The 15,220-nt window shown below is 34.3% G+C and overlaps 1 long non-coding RNA gene across 1 annotated transcript; it reads right to left on the bottom strand.

Annotated features, from left to right (window-relative positions):
• Positions 1-7,120: 7,120 nt before the first annotated feature.
• Positions 7,121-8,696, bottom strand: LOC147524529 (uncharacterized). The gene is made up of 6 exons (XR_015196995.1): positions 8,526-8,696; positions 8,034-8,108; positions 7,777-7,857; positions 7,646-7,679; positions 7,429-7,532; positions 7,121-7,338 (listed from the first exon to the last, which is right to left on the bottom strand). It is a non-coding gene; the product is annotated as an uncharacterized LOC147524529 (long non-coding RNA).
• Positions 8,697-15,220: the final 6,524 nt, after the last annotated feature.

A 15,220-nucleotide genomic window follows, 5' to 3' on the forward strand; every position in this document is an offset into this window, starting at 1 on the left:
TAGAAAATTATGAATAGTCTCAAAGGCAATTGGCTTAAGTGCGAATTTGAGGTTTCTTTGAAATGGTTTCGTGGTGCAATCCTCATAAATTGGTGGATTTTTTATGAATGAAGGTTGGATTTCAAGAGGTGTTAATTTGGGATGGTGATGGTTGGGTGGTGTTTCTTCACATGATCTTGAGGACTCAGGGAATTCTTCATTTAGTTTTGGCATTTCCATAAGATTATGGTTCATATCTGCAATAGTAAGGATGTCATAAATTTGTTCCATCAATAAGTTCTTCACGACCAAACTAAATTGAAATCCACTTTCCACCATAGATTTTACTCCCTCTTTTCCAAGCACTTCATTTTCTTTGTCCTCTCTACCTAGATCTTCATAAATTTTCTCGATGCCATTTTTCAAATGTGTCGAGTCCAATACATGCTCTTGAGTTTCTTCTGCCGGAGTTTTCTCATTTATGGGTGATGATGTATTACGGCATATGAGAGAAATTGTGACTTCAGGCAAATAGTCATTGTCATAAGATCTAGAATTCACACGATAGTTAGGTAGATGATAATGGGATTTTAATTGGTCATTAATATCAGGATGGGCTTTAGCAATGAGCTTTGTTATAGTAACACCTTGTTTCTCTTGTTGGTTGGGTTCTAGACTGGTGAGAAGAATATTAGTCTCAGATGTGGCATCATTTGAACTGGATTGGAGAAAGCATAAGGTAGTTGCTATTTGCTGAGTTAGTATTGTTTGCCTGGCCATTTCCTAGTAGAGTTGGTCTATGATGGATGGTGGAATGGAATATGAATTTGATATGGATGGTGATGTGAATGGCAATGGGTTTTGGGTGAAACCGTACTCTGACTGACCGAGTAGATATATGAATGGTGGTTGACTATTTGTGGTGGAACTCCATGAATTGTCAACATGATTAGAAAACTCTTGAGTGTATTGGGTACTCGGGAAGTTTGAAAATTGAGGTTCATAATCATAAGGACTTCCCATAGTAGACTCGAATTCGGTATATGATGGACAATGGGATAACCAGTGATAACGACTACCGCAAAAGGAACAAGGTTCTGAGTTTGCATTATAATTCTATGACGGTTGCGATGCATATTGATATGACATGAATGCTCTTTCAATGATGATGCACAAAAAATAGAAATTCATTTTTTAATATTTTTGAAAATATTTGCTTGGCCTATAGATTACTATGCCCTGTTCAAGGGAAGAATTGGGAGCGATACTAGGATGGCTCTATTACACATCTCAGAAAAGTAGATAGTCACTTCACCAAGTGGTGTGCTATCAAGAATCTCACTCATGATGAATTTGGGGGAGGGGAGTGAGGAAGGTAGTTGGTCCACTGGAATCTAGTAACTGATTGCTCTAAATTCTCATGGCTATATTTTTATCCTATTCTGGAGGAGTGTGGCTACTTTGGGCTCTAGTTAATTGATTTTAATTTTTTTTTTGGTCTAGGGCTTCAAGAATCAAGCAACGTCCAATTTACCTACATGGGCGAATGACTTCCCAATAGTTGTTATGTGGCTCGGGTTCAGCCTTATGCGTGAATGTAAATTGTAGTGCCAAAATTAAATTTCAAGCAATCACGTAAGCATGCTTGAACACACAAGGTATCCTCTTACTTGGGTTTCGATGAGGTTTAGAATTTACCTCTCAAGTCGTGCTTACACGCTGTTTGAGGAGAAGGAGATGTCGGTTGGCACATGATCTAAGAATCAGGCCCAACCTTTCGAGCTTTACCCTGTTTTAAGTTACAATAAAGGTCCACTTAAAAGCCCACAAGTTGGGTTTTTTTTTATAATTAAACAACTTTGCCTTCAAGGGCCCAAAACTTAAAACTAAACTAATACTATACTAATCTAATAGATTAACTAATTTAGATTGATTATCTAGATTAACTAGAGTTAAATAGACTTAGAGTGTTGATTACCAAGTTGATTCAAAGTGTGCGAGCGATGATTCATGACTTGCCTCGTACACTCAAACTTCCCAAGGCAATGAAAACTCTAATCCCTTTGTAAGTATACAACTTCAACCAAGTTCAACTCATGTTCATCCACAAAAATTAATCAAAAACCATTTTTCCTAATTTTTCCCATTTTTCTTTTTGGCTCTAACTGTTAAAAACAAGTTCCACTGGTTTATCCTACTTTATTACAAAATTTAAGTTTGAAGTGCAACCATGCATCAAAAATCAACTGGAATTGGAAAAAAAACTAGACACATATATGTGGAGGTGCTTGTGCAGTCGCCCGTCCGGTTCCGGTGAACTTCTGTCGATTTTCTTCTCCAACTTCAGCTCTTCTCCAGTATGTTGATACCGAACCCTAATTTGCAAAAAAGTAAGTTAGTAATAAAAGAACAACAAAATAAAACAACGAAAAATTTTAAAAAATAGAAATGGAAAGGTGAGAATGGTGCTTCCTCTTTAGATGCTCAACCAAGTACTCTTGCTCTTTCAATCCATGACGGCGGCGCCATTTGAAGTAGTATTGTTTAGAGTATCTTCAAAGTTGATTTAAATGTGGTTCATCCTAGATTGTTTAGAGTTTGAATGTTGGGAGATTGAAAGAAGAAGGTAGACTCTTATTTTAGAACTTGTTTAGTTTTTTAGTTTATGAATAGAAAACATTGAAACTTAAGTTGTTTAAGATGGAATTGATTCAAAACATTAAAAGAAAGTATTGAAATGAAGATTGAAATAAAGAACAACAAAATAAGATTGATTGATTGATTGAAATAAGAAAAATAACAAGATTGAAATGAAAAGAAAATGAAGAACAATAAAGTAAAAAAACTTGAAAAATAAATGACTAGAAATTAAATCCTACATGACACTATATTAAGTCTAGGTGCATTCTCTACTCCTACAAACCAATTGGTTTGGATCCTAAATGCAATGGATACCTAATTCTCTACATCTCTTTGGCTTATATATGACACTATTACAAAACTACCCCTCTCCTCTAGATTCATGACACCTCATAACTTGCTTTTACTTTATGCTTTTCTTCTTGACCAAGATAGGTTTTGGAGAATGCCATAATTTGAGATAAGGACCTCCATCTCTGGTCTTCTGAGTTGAGGGCTTTAACCTTTGACTTTGACATTTGACTTTGATCGTTGACTTTAACTTTTTTAGCACTTTTTCATAGCAATTTCTGGTCTTCATAATAAGCGTGATTAAGGCTCCTTTTGGTGCTAAGACATAGCTTTTATGATAAGTGGTTTGAAATTCTCTGTAACCTGAAAGAAAACAATAAAAGCTATGAGTTGTCTTTTCATTAAGCGTAAGAAGGGCTATAATGCAGTAATATAAGGGTAATAAAACGCACATTTTGGAGCTGATCACCAGCATATTAACTTTATGTATTTGGGGGGTACCCAACACAAAACATGTTTTTTAGGTCAATGACAAACTTGTAATAAATCTTTTTTTTTTAGCTGCCCAACACGAAATGAAAGGTGCCTGTAGTGAAAGCCAAAAATAATAATCAACACCTCCTTATGCAATTGATACCTATAAGGTGAGTTATAGTAAATTAAAGCTCAAGTTTAATCTCATTTGCAACCAAGACCCGCTACTAAACAAAAAAGGGTTTTAACAATTATGTTTTCCAACCTTGTTACATTGTTATAGTGCAAGAGAATTCATCACAGTTCCATAATACCCAATATTGTTGCACCTAGGGCAACTCCATATCAAAGCAATTATGTTAGACATGCATGCTGCAATAATGGAAATATTTCATTCTAAAAGCCTCCACCTTACCTGTTTAATCGTAAAAATATTTGAAGAAGAATTACTAATTAATTAGTTCCATTTGCTTGGATATATAGAATGGTCAGGGGAACACATATTTGAAGTAGTAATACTTGAATGATCCAAAGGATGAGACTTCATCCAGTAGCGGCAATTACTTATTCCTCATAAGTCCGTTGAGTATATAACAATCAAATGATATTTTGGTACGTAAGCATTCTATACTGCTTGTAGATAAATGGCAATTGGAAGGGACCCAATGTTATAGTATTGTGAGGTAATGTTAAAACATTTTTACATGGAAGCTAAGGTTGATTGATTAGCCAATGTACTGGTACCAAGATTGATTTATTAGGACATAAATTTGTGTTTTCTACCCTCTAAACCAAGTCTATAGGAATTTCCCAGGGTGAATAAGAACATCAACAAATTTTGATGGGAATAAAATCTTAACTTTAATCAGCAACTAGCCATTTGGCCCGACCTATGGCCAGACTTGCTACATAGATAGCTAATGACTCAAAAACCTAAAGTCTACTTTAATAAATAATATATATATATTGATAGCTAATGATTCATTGCTTATAATATATATATATACTTTGTTTGATGGGTTTATGTTTTTCTAATTTTTTTTTGAAGTATTATTGTCCTAAAAAACAAAGTAAATTTAAAATAAAGCAATAGATAAGAAGACATATAACATAAAATCGAAGCTTAAAGTATATAAGTGCTAAAACGTTATAAGTTGAAATAGGGCAACAAATGAACTCCTCTCCAAACCAAGTTAACCCAGAATAGCAGATGAACTATATAAGAATATTAAGCCCATAACTCCCCTGAAATTGTGAAACCCTTTATGGGATTTGAAGATTGATAAGCTATTTTGAGGGATTGTAATAGAGATGGGGATTTATCACATTAAAGTAAGGACACTAAATACATTATATTGTAGCATGAACTAAATTGGATAATAGATTCTACCCATTTGTCAGCAATTTGTAATATACATGATATCAAATGTCGTTAATATTTTCAGTAACAATAATCTAAATGAAGGACTCAAGTCAGGAACAAAAGGGATGATTTATTTAATACTTCATAGTTACTTACAATCAAGGACAAAAGCTTCCTCGTAATTCGTCGAACACTTGTCCTTCACACATTTTTCGTAAGTTCCTACATAAACAAAAATAAAATAAAATAAAATAAAGTAACGAAAATATATACTTGATTTAAATCCACTTAACTGGCACAAAGCAAAAGGCAAAAGACATCTTAGCATTGAAACATATAATATATGTTGAAAATAAAAACCTTTTAGAAACAAATATTTAACGTGGTAACCTTTATGAAAAAAAACTAAAATCTATTATCTTTAGTGTCAAAGATAATGAATTTGTCCGATCCATACAATCAATCCCGTCCTATGGCCATGCCTACTAATATATATATCCAATTTACAATGTACATCAGGGGGAGTTTATTTGCAAATTTAGCAACTATAATCTGCAATAGCTTTAACAAATCAACTAATCCATGTTCAAACCACATTCCATTTAATTCCTCAAAGTTCAAGCCATGTTCCGTTCACAGTCATCAAAATTGTGTTACCAATAAAATCCCTTGAAATCAAATGTTCTTCATATTGTAGAAAGCATAAATATTTTAGAAAATGTGTTCTGAAACAATATTCCCATGAATCATAAAATTAATTAGACTTATAGAACACAGGATCACTCAGGTAAAAGGATTAAGTCATAACGTTGGTTTATATGAAATCAAATAATATATTTGGTGATGCAGCACCTATATAACTCGTGCACATACTTAAAGAGCATAACTCCAAGAGGGTAAGAGAATATATACACGCAAACGCTTTCAGTTTATTACATTACCACGTGAATCGGTTTTCAATTTATTATATATAATACCTTCACAAAATCTCATCCACATACTTACGTATATGCATGTCTCATGCACATATTTACACATATCTAGTACTTCAACGCACCTGCACAAACTTTTCTAAAAAGTGGCTTGAATGATCATTACCTAAATTTCGTGACAAATGAATGAGAACGACAGACATTTGCAACTTTGCGAATTCTCGAGAATTCTGCTCCGGCACATAATCCCATTCCTCCATCGAAAGCAGTGAAACTCTTTTATGCGGTATTTGATCATTGGCCCTACAGTATGGTAGGAGACAGTGATTAGAGAATTTAAAATTTTGTAGTATTAGCGTATTGCATGAAAATGGAAATTCTACAAATAAGAACTATGACATGTCGGTGACCTTCCATTGCCATGGGTTGAAGGCAAGATTATCCTCATACTTTTTGGGGTTCAGGTGAAGTGCTGGAGGGCATACCATAACTGTCCAACCAACTGGAATTGTGTACCCTTTAATATGGATCACCCCAAGTTCATGTTATAAATCTTGATTGGATAAATAGATCAATATTATAAGCTAAGTTGTGGGGGTGATATGGGCTATGTATCGCTATAGTATCCATCACCTCAATAAAATGAGGTGCTTCATTGTAATACTATATGAACAATATTCTTCATATAAACTGTATATTGGACCACACACTTTTGCGTATCAATATATATGTATATATATATATACCTTTTTGATAATTGAAAACTTTATTGCTAAATGAAACTCAAATACAACTGGGTTATGTTGGAAAATGACAGTAGCAGATGCGTGATACCAAGCCCATGTAGCTCCTTTGTGAGCAAGTACAACTATAGTAAACTTCACCAAAAATTGGGTGTGCGCAGGTTTGCCTTCATCCACTATAGAAAAGAAGTATAAAGCTTTTAAATGGATTCTCTTGCAAACAAACTCTAATCCAAACAAATTGTAAAATCTTGAGTTGGGTTGCCATAGTAGACCTTCAGTAGGCTTAACATTGCTATTTATTTCTAAGCTGCATACAGATACTTAAGCCTGTAGGAACTAATTTTCAGACCGACGCATGGTGACGGAAACAATTGGAAACGTCCTTATGAACTTGGGGGCATCTGATATTGATGCCTGCTTGGAAGAGCTTCTTATTGATCCTGTGTGCATTTTAAGAACAGACCAATAGTGATGTTAATGTGATTCTGAACGGGTTCGCTGTTGCAGTAAATGCTCTATGACAAAGAGTTAACCCGCACCTTCCCCAAATTTGTGCTACCTTCAAGTGGTGCTTAAACAATATAATTACATGAGTGCAAAGGTGAGGCAGCAAGCAACAAATCGATCTTATGTCGAGGATAGCAGTTGTCTTGAAGCAGTGTCAACTGTCAAGAGGAACAACTCATGGGTGGTTGTCTTGTTTGAGCACTTGGGAATAGAGTACCAAGAGGTTGTGGGCTTGATTTTTGGAGCATTGAAGACAAATAGTCAATGGTGCTGGTTTGAGAAAATGAGTCCCTGAATCATTCAATTTCTCAGTTGGCACACATTCTTAAGAACAGGCATAAAAGGGTGGAGGGGATTTGTGTCGAGCTTGATGGTAGGATTGCTGATCGAAGAGCTGAGTTTGTTCCTGCAAGGCAGTGAATGAGAATATGTTTCAAGCTGTTATAGATGTTGAAATCCCAAAAGAACTAATAGACATGAAATATACGTCAAGTACCACATCTGTATAGAACGAAACCACATTAGTATCCTCATTCCGTCTTTCGTCAATTTGTCAGAAAGTTTTAATAACTTCTCTGAGTTAGAGAGTTTTAGACCAAGCTGCAACCAAGTACATTCATGTTATGCATAGAAAATCATCTCATATAAAAGATCAGAACCTATAGTATTTTACATCATGAGAAACAATTGTTAAAGTAGTCTCTACTCTCTACCTTTGGTTCGCCATTCAGACCATGATTCTCAACCCTTGAAATTAGAAGACCAGAAGCACACACAATTAATACAACACAAAATGATTAAGTGTATGATGCAATAAGGAAATTCCATAAGAAAAACAAATTACCTTAGGCTTGGTAAATTAATGGGTTTTGGTACGGTAATCTTTCCCAAAGAAGTCATACCTCCTTTTCAAGCCGAAGCCCACCTAAAGATGACAACAAAATGAAATATTTTAAACTTCAAGTCGCACTGTTAGTGGAAGTGTAATCAAGCGCCTAGGACATCAAGCAAGGCAACCGGAATAAGGCTCGTAAATGCTAGAGTAATAAAGTATAAGGTGCATAAATAAATGGCCTAGAAAGAAAAGAAAACAATGTGTACCTTCGCTCTCCAGTAATCATGCTTGACGACATATTTCAAATATAGTTGAAAGGGCATCCAATCAAATTGTTAAACCTAGAAACACCGAGAAAATTAGACATTGATACTAAAGCTAGTAAACAACACGCAACGTTCCTATCTTAGTACAGTGCAATACAAACCTTTTTATCTATTTGTTTTCTCAACCCAAAATATCTATTCATCTAAATCACACCAAAACCTCCGAATATCAAATTTATTCCAGCTACTATATTAAACTTTATTAATTAACCATATAAATCCAATACCCCAATACGAACCCTAAATAAATGTAACTAATAATAAACGGCATGAAAATAATTTAAATTTAAAGGGGAAGGAAAATAAGTTACCAGATCTCCATAGCTATTTTGGAGGGGGGAGTGATGAATGAAAATAAATAATAAATAATAAAATCTCTTTGAAAAGGGGTTATAGAAAAAGAAGAATAAAAAAAAAGTAAAAAGGAGTTACCCAATTGGAGGATTCGTCGATCTTGTTTCCTTTTTTCTACCAACAAAGCAATTTGGATTTGAGATGAGGAGAAGAAGTACCGGAAAATGAATTGAGAGAAAGATGATACGTTTTGACCTCGTTTAATTTTGGAAGAAGAGATGAATAAGAGAGAGAGTTTGAAGAGATGATTTTTTTTTTTGAGAGTCCCGAGTGTTTTGTATAATTGAAAAAAAAATATAGAAAGAGGTTTTTATCTATTTTGGGTTTTTATCTATTTTGGGTTACGAACAATTGAAATCGGCAAAAAAGTGCGTAGAATTCATTTTTTTATGAAAAATCTGATGTGTTAGTCTCAGAGAAAAAAAAGGGGCTGACGTGGGTCACTGGGAGCATTTTCCACTACTCAGTATTAATGGTCTTTGATTAAACTGCTTTCTTAACTCATGCCTCCGAAAACATGAAATTACCTATTGGCATGCACTAGATTATGTATTTTCGATTTTGCTAGGACTTAATGAGCTTAAAGAGTTAATTAATTATATCTTTTTTTTTTATTGGTAAGCCTGTTTTAAATGAGATTAGTATATCTCTTTTATGTTGGCGGGGTTCGAGCCCCAGACCTCTGGTATCATCACCCAAAGATTTTGCTGATTTTCCTAGTCGGCACCTATATTAACTATACTATATATATATATACGAGTATGCGAACCGTGCTACGCATCGGTGTTTTTTCAAATCTTTAAACATGTCGCTCTAACATCTCTCTGATAGTATGATTTTTTGAATTCTAATTATAATCTAAAAAATAATATAAAAACATTAGGAGGGGTTGAATATAATTTGAGTGACGTAAATGAGATTTTCTAAATTATTTTAAATAATATGAAACTAATTCTAATTTCAATAGAGAGTTTTTGATAAATTGTTTAAAAAGGAGGGAGCTGATTAGAATAATTAAAGAATGTGGTTCTAAAATCATAAAATAAAGAGATTACAAATACACAATTCGGTTGAGAAATTTTCCTCCTAAAGATCCGGCTATCATATAGTGTAGAGATATGTTATAGCATTTACAAATGTGAGTAATGATCGGCAACAATCCAGAACCATATCTATATTTAACAATCTGATTTGATGATCTTTTTTCATGAATTTAAATTTGGAGAGCACACCGATTGAAAGTGTTTAATTCCTCCATAGATCCCTCGGATCAAACAAACACCAGATAATGAATTAAGGTTTGGGAACATGTGCCCAGGATTTTGTTCAAACAAACAGGTAACAATCCATATTCGTTTGGATCTCAAACAAATAAGATTTTAGTAATGTTGGTTTTGATGCTTAGGGAATACAAACCAAAAATAGGCTCATTTTGGAGGACTAAATCCTTGCAATCAATGATTTCTCATGATCATATTCATTGCTTGGCACCAGTAATGACAAACAGGAAAGATTACAATAAAAAAGAAAAACTATATATGCTTCTACTGTCTTCACAATAAATTGAATGTAGCTTATGGTTTTAGATACTCCAAAAATCATAATATGTGTTTGGGCATTCATAGTGTAAGAGAGGTCTCAATGTAGAGTTCCTACTTCTCTGGTGGGACCTTCACGTTCCCATAATCACTATGAACAGGTTTACAACCTAACTTGACCAAAAAGTACATTGGTTTAGATGCTTAGGGAATACAAACCAGAAAAGAAGCTCATCTTAAAGGAAATACATCCACACAATTAATGATTTCTCATGTCCTTTCTTCAATACAGTGTGGAAAGATTTTTGGAATCAAAGAGAAGTCCTTTAACGAAAACATCTATAGTTTTATGGATGAAAATCTTAAGTTTAATACACCAATTAAATTGCTTCCTTAAGTTGTCTACCTAGATTCTCTCCTAAATTCAAAGATATTGTTAAAAATATGATTAAGAATTTAATAGACATAAGGAAACTCTAACTATACAGATCTCGAGATAATCAAGACAGCCACTGAAGCCCTCTTAAAAAACTGAGCTATTTTGTATTACGAACCAAAAATAAAAGAAGCTCATCTTGGAGGAAATACATCCACACAATTAATGATTTCTCATGTTCGTTATTCAATACAGTGTGGAAAGATTTTGGGAATAAAAGAGAACTCCTTAAACGGAAACATGTATAGTTTTGTGGAAGAAAATTTTAAGTTTAATACGCCAATTAACTGCTTCCTTAAGTTGTCTACTTAGATTTTCTCCTGAATTCAAGGATATTGCTAAAAAACTGATTAAGAATTTAATAGACATTAGGAAACTCTAACTATATAGATTCTGAGAAAATCAAGACCACCACTTAAGCCCTCTTAAAAAATTGGGCTATTTTGAATTATAGATATACATTTTTTAACTAGGGCATCTGCCACGTGTTATACACATGAATATACGGGCATCAATGCTCACTTGGGTGCACCCCACTCTATGATAATGTTCATGATCTTGATACAAGCGGGCTGAATTTTTGAGTAAAATTGGATAAAGAGAAAGAGTAAACACGAAATTTTTTAGGAGTAAAATAATCGGGCCATGGCTTAATTTTGACAAATCCCATCAACTCTGTAATCCCATTACGGGAGAGCACATTGTTCTACCAAGAGCATGTGAACTGGAACCTATTTGAGTGTCCGCTTTTGGCTTTGATTCTACTACTAATGAGTATAAAGTCATCTGTTTCCCCTATGAATGAGGTGTTTACTTTGGGTTCAAACCAGTGGAGAAGGATAGAAAATGGTGTTCCAAATGAGACCATTAGACATCCATATGGCATGCTTTATGAATAAACATCTTCACTGGACCTCATATGGAAGTGGTGAACCCTTGACCATTGTTGCTTTCAATATGGCTACATAGGATGACCATTGTTGAACTTCCTCCTTTAGTCAGCTCAGACATAATTTGTTTGGGACACTGTATACGAATATCGTTGGGAGTAATAGAAGGAAGCCTCTGTCCTTTCTGCCAGAGAGCATTGGATCACACATATTACAAGGGCACAAGGCATGGGTGATGAAAGACAATGGATTGCAGGGTTCTTAAGCAAAGGAATACTTTTTCAGCCTAGAAGTAAGACAATATTTGTCGACTTCAGATACTTCTTTTGTGATAAAGTTACAAAATGGTGAACTTCTACTGCAGTATGGAAGGAATGATCTGGGATATTATGAGTAGGGCTGTTAATGGATCAGTTTGGGTCGAATTATGGAAAATCCAAAACCAAACTGATAAGATAATTGGGTACCTGAAACCAAACCGATAAGATTATATTTCATCCCAAAACGAACCGAAAACTATAAAATCAATTAAATCCTAAATCAAATCAATTAATTTTAGACACACAATTGATAAAACCTATACAAAATTAATCATAAATATTATTAAAATTTCATCTTATCGGTTCGGGTTCATATCGGTTCGGTGGAGAGCAAACCCAAAACAAAACCAATATCTTATCGATTCGGTTCGGTTCGGTTTTGGTTAGGTGGAGGGCAAACTAAATTTCCAAAACCCAAACCGTTTTTTATCAGTTTGGTTTGGGTCAATTATTGGATTATGGAAACTCATTGACAACCCTAATTATGACCCCTCGAAGGAAACCTGTAGCCTTTTCGTGATGAAAGAGGATGATTGGTATAGCCCCATATTCCATGGGCCGGGCAACCTCTTTTCAACCAAGAATCTTAGTATATTAGCAAGAAGTTAATGTAGTTTACTTGTGTAACTTTTCTGTTTCATGCGTTCAATTTGCTCATGAGTAATACGAACATCTTAGTAATTTGTATATATTATAATGGTAATTTATGCTTTCTCGAATTTTAACCCTTCTTTTGGTTAGAGTTCCTTTTTAAGTTCTGAAAACATGTTTTTCATGGTTGTCTTATGGTCATGGTGGTTATGGAACCGTTATTATTTCCTTCTGCACCTTCTGCACTGCCTGTTTTGTTGATTAATTTCGTTAGTGAATGTATTCGCTATGACTAACCTGTCACTAAGTTTCTAGCCGGGTTTAGCTTGGAAGATGCTGATATTTTGGAGTGCAAATTTTTCAGTGGCGAACTAACAAAGGTAATTTCCACTAATTTTGTGTGGAAACACACTTTCAACAATATGGAAAATAACACAAAGTAATAAAACTTTATTGATAATAGAATTGAGCGAATTGAGAGAATGTTGATTGAGAATTGCAAAGCAATGTCCTAAAGACAAATTTCACCCCTGTAGAGTGCTTATACGTACAGTTCTTCAAGCGTAGTCTTCCCAGGACATAACAATCGGTAATTCCAAATGTAGCACAACAATTTGAAGTCCTAGCAAACTTTTTAATGGATTTGTATACTCTCAATGAAAACTTCAGAAAAATCAATAAGGAGAAAAGATGTTGATTTTCAAGTCTTTTGAAATGACAATGACAAGGGTATAAATAAAAATGAAGTGTCCCTTCAAATAGTCATCATGTCTGTTCAAAGAGTCACTTTGTCTCTTCAAGCATGTGTCTTTCCAAGACAATGTTTGAAGAGGTTTTATGACTAGTAGAAAAGAAGTAACCGCAAGTAACTTTTTTAATGACTGGCAAATGAAATTCGAATTTTCTAGAGACAAAAAATGTCAAAACGAACTTCAAAAACTTACTCCCACATGTCAAGCTCAACGCCCAATTATAGATCATATAATATTTAATATATTCCTATGTCTATTTGCTAAGGAGATGGTTTGAACCCTCCACATCCAACTTAGGTTTCAAAATATGTAGTACTAGATCAACTTTTTTGAATTGGTAAAATACATCATTTTTTAATATATGGGACCACTTTCTATTCACAAAGATATTTCCAACAATCCCCCACATGAATAGAAAGACAATGCACGACAACAAAAATAGAAAGTTATGTTCATGGTAGATTAGTGTTGTATCGGGAGATTGAGGTGTCTGTTGGACGTACTTGAACTTACCCCAGTGAATGTATATCGTGTTTACTTGGTGGATCAGTGAACTAAGTCTTGAACTGTCCAATCGTTAGTGTAAACCAAGACAATATGCATCACACTCCACTCATCTGATACCATTTAGGTTCATACGTATGGTTGTGTTCATATTGATCTTGATCAATTTCTATATTCATGAGAGCTTTAGAGTACTTAGTCTTCTCATTCTCATAAAAGCAACCACACTTCTTCTCTCATATAGGTGATATTTATTTATTGAGTATCCTGCTATACTCCTCTTAATCAAGATATATGCATCATTAAATGTAATTACTTACCATTGGCATATAGGAAAAGGAAAAGTGTGCTTAAGTGCTTAACAACACTTTGAATATATCCCTACCAGTTTGCCTATTGAACCTAGATCTTGGGATCTCCTTCAACTAGGTTAGGTTTTTGTCAGAATGATTCATTGAATAGGCTTAATCCCCATTCCCCTCGATGTAAATACAACTTACTATATATCTTGGTAACATTTGGTTAGAGGATCCACAAGATTTCCCTTTGACTTTACATAGTTCAAAGTAATAGCTCCATTAGAAAGGAATTGCTTAATGGTACGGTATTATGCATGCATCTGATATGTCTTGACTTCCCATTGTATACATTGTTTTTAGCTATTGTTGTAGCAGCTAGACTATCTAAATATATGCAAAGGGACGTAACATATTTATGCCATAATGGAATATCCTCTAAGAAATTTCGAGGCCATTTTGATTCTTCTGCACTTTTATCCAATGCTATGAATTTAGATTCCACAGAGGACGGTGGACCTTGCAATGCAAGTCTGTTTTGAGGATTTCCAAGCTACTACTGCTCCTCCCAAGGTGAAAACGTATCCACTTGTTGATTTCGTTTCTTCACAATCAGATATCCAATTAGCATCAGTAAAACCTTATAACACTGGCAGATATTTGTTATAATGTATCCCATAGTCAATGGTGTGTTTTAAGTATCTTAATACTTTTGTTTGTTAAAACATCCTAATGACCATGACCAAGGTTAAGTTACTTGTGTATCTACTCACTCTGCTTACTTAGTAAGCAATATCTTGCCTTGAACAATTATTATGTACATCAAGCAGCCAATAAATAATAATACTTGCGTATTGCACTTGAGATACAACATCACTGTTACTTTTCCTTAATCTGTAATTTGCATCAAAAGGAGTTACAATGGGTTGCAATCAAATTGTCCAGCCTCCACATCCAACTTGGATTTCAAAATATATACCAATAGACCAACTACTTTGAGAGTTTGAGTTAATAAAGTACATCACTACCTTGGGTCGCTGTATTTACACCACACTTTATGGGATTGACACCTCTTTGACAAATTTCAAGGTATTGGCACCCCTCCATTAACCATATAAAAAATCATCCACGGCAAAAAGTTGCTGCAAAAAGATAATGCCTACAACAAAGAGTTATCGCGAGATGGCAAATCCATGGAAGGTTGTTGTTGTGAGTCCTTTTTTCTTTTACATTTTTTTTGATAGCCACCGTAAAAAAAAGTCAGTTGCCGTGAGATAGTTGTGTTCACCACAATGAAGTCTTTGCTTGTATTAATTACTGAAACTCTTCTTCATCAAGTTGATCACAAATTTTTCTTAGAGCGTATGAAAAAAATTGCCGCGAGAAAGTAAGACTATCTTGATTGTACATTTTTTTTTCATGGGTTTGATGTTGTTGTTGGAGTGT

This window comes from Coptis chinensis, chromosome 1 (genome assembly GCF_015680905.1).
Source record: "Coptis chinensis isolate HL-2020 chromosome 1, ASM1568090v1, whole genome shotgun sequence".
Lineage (NCBI taxonomy): Eukaryota > Viridiplantae > Streptophyta > Magnoliopsida > Ranunculales > Ranunculaceae > Coptis > Coptis chinensis.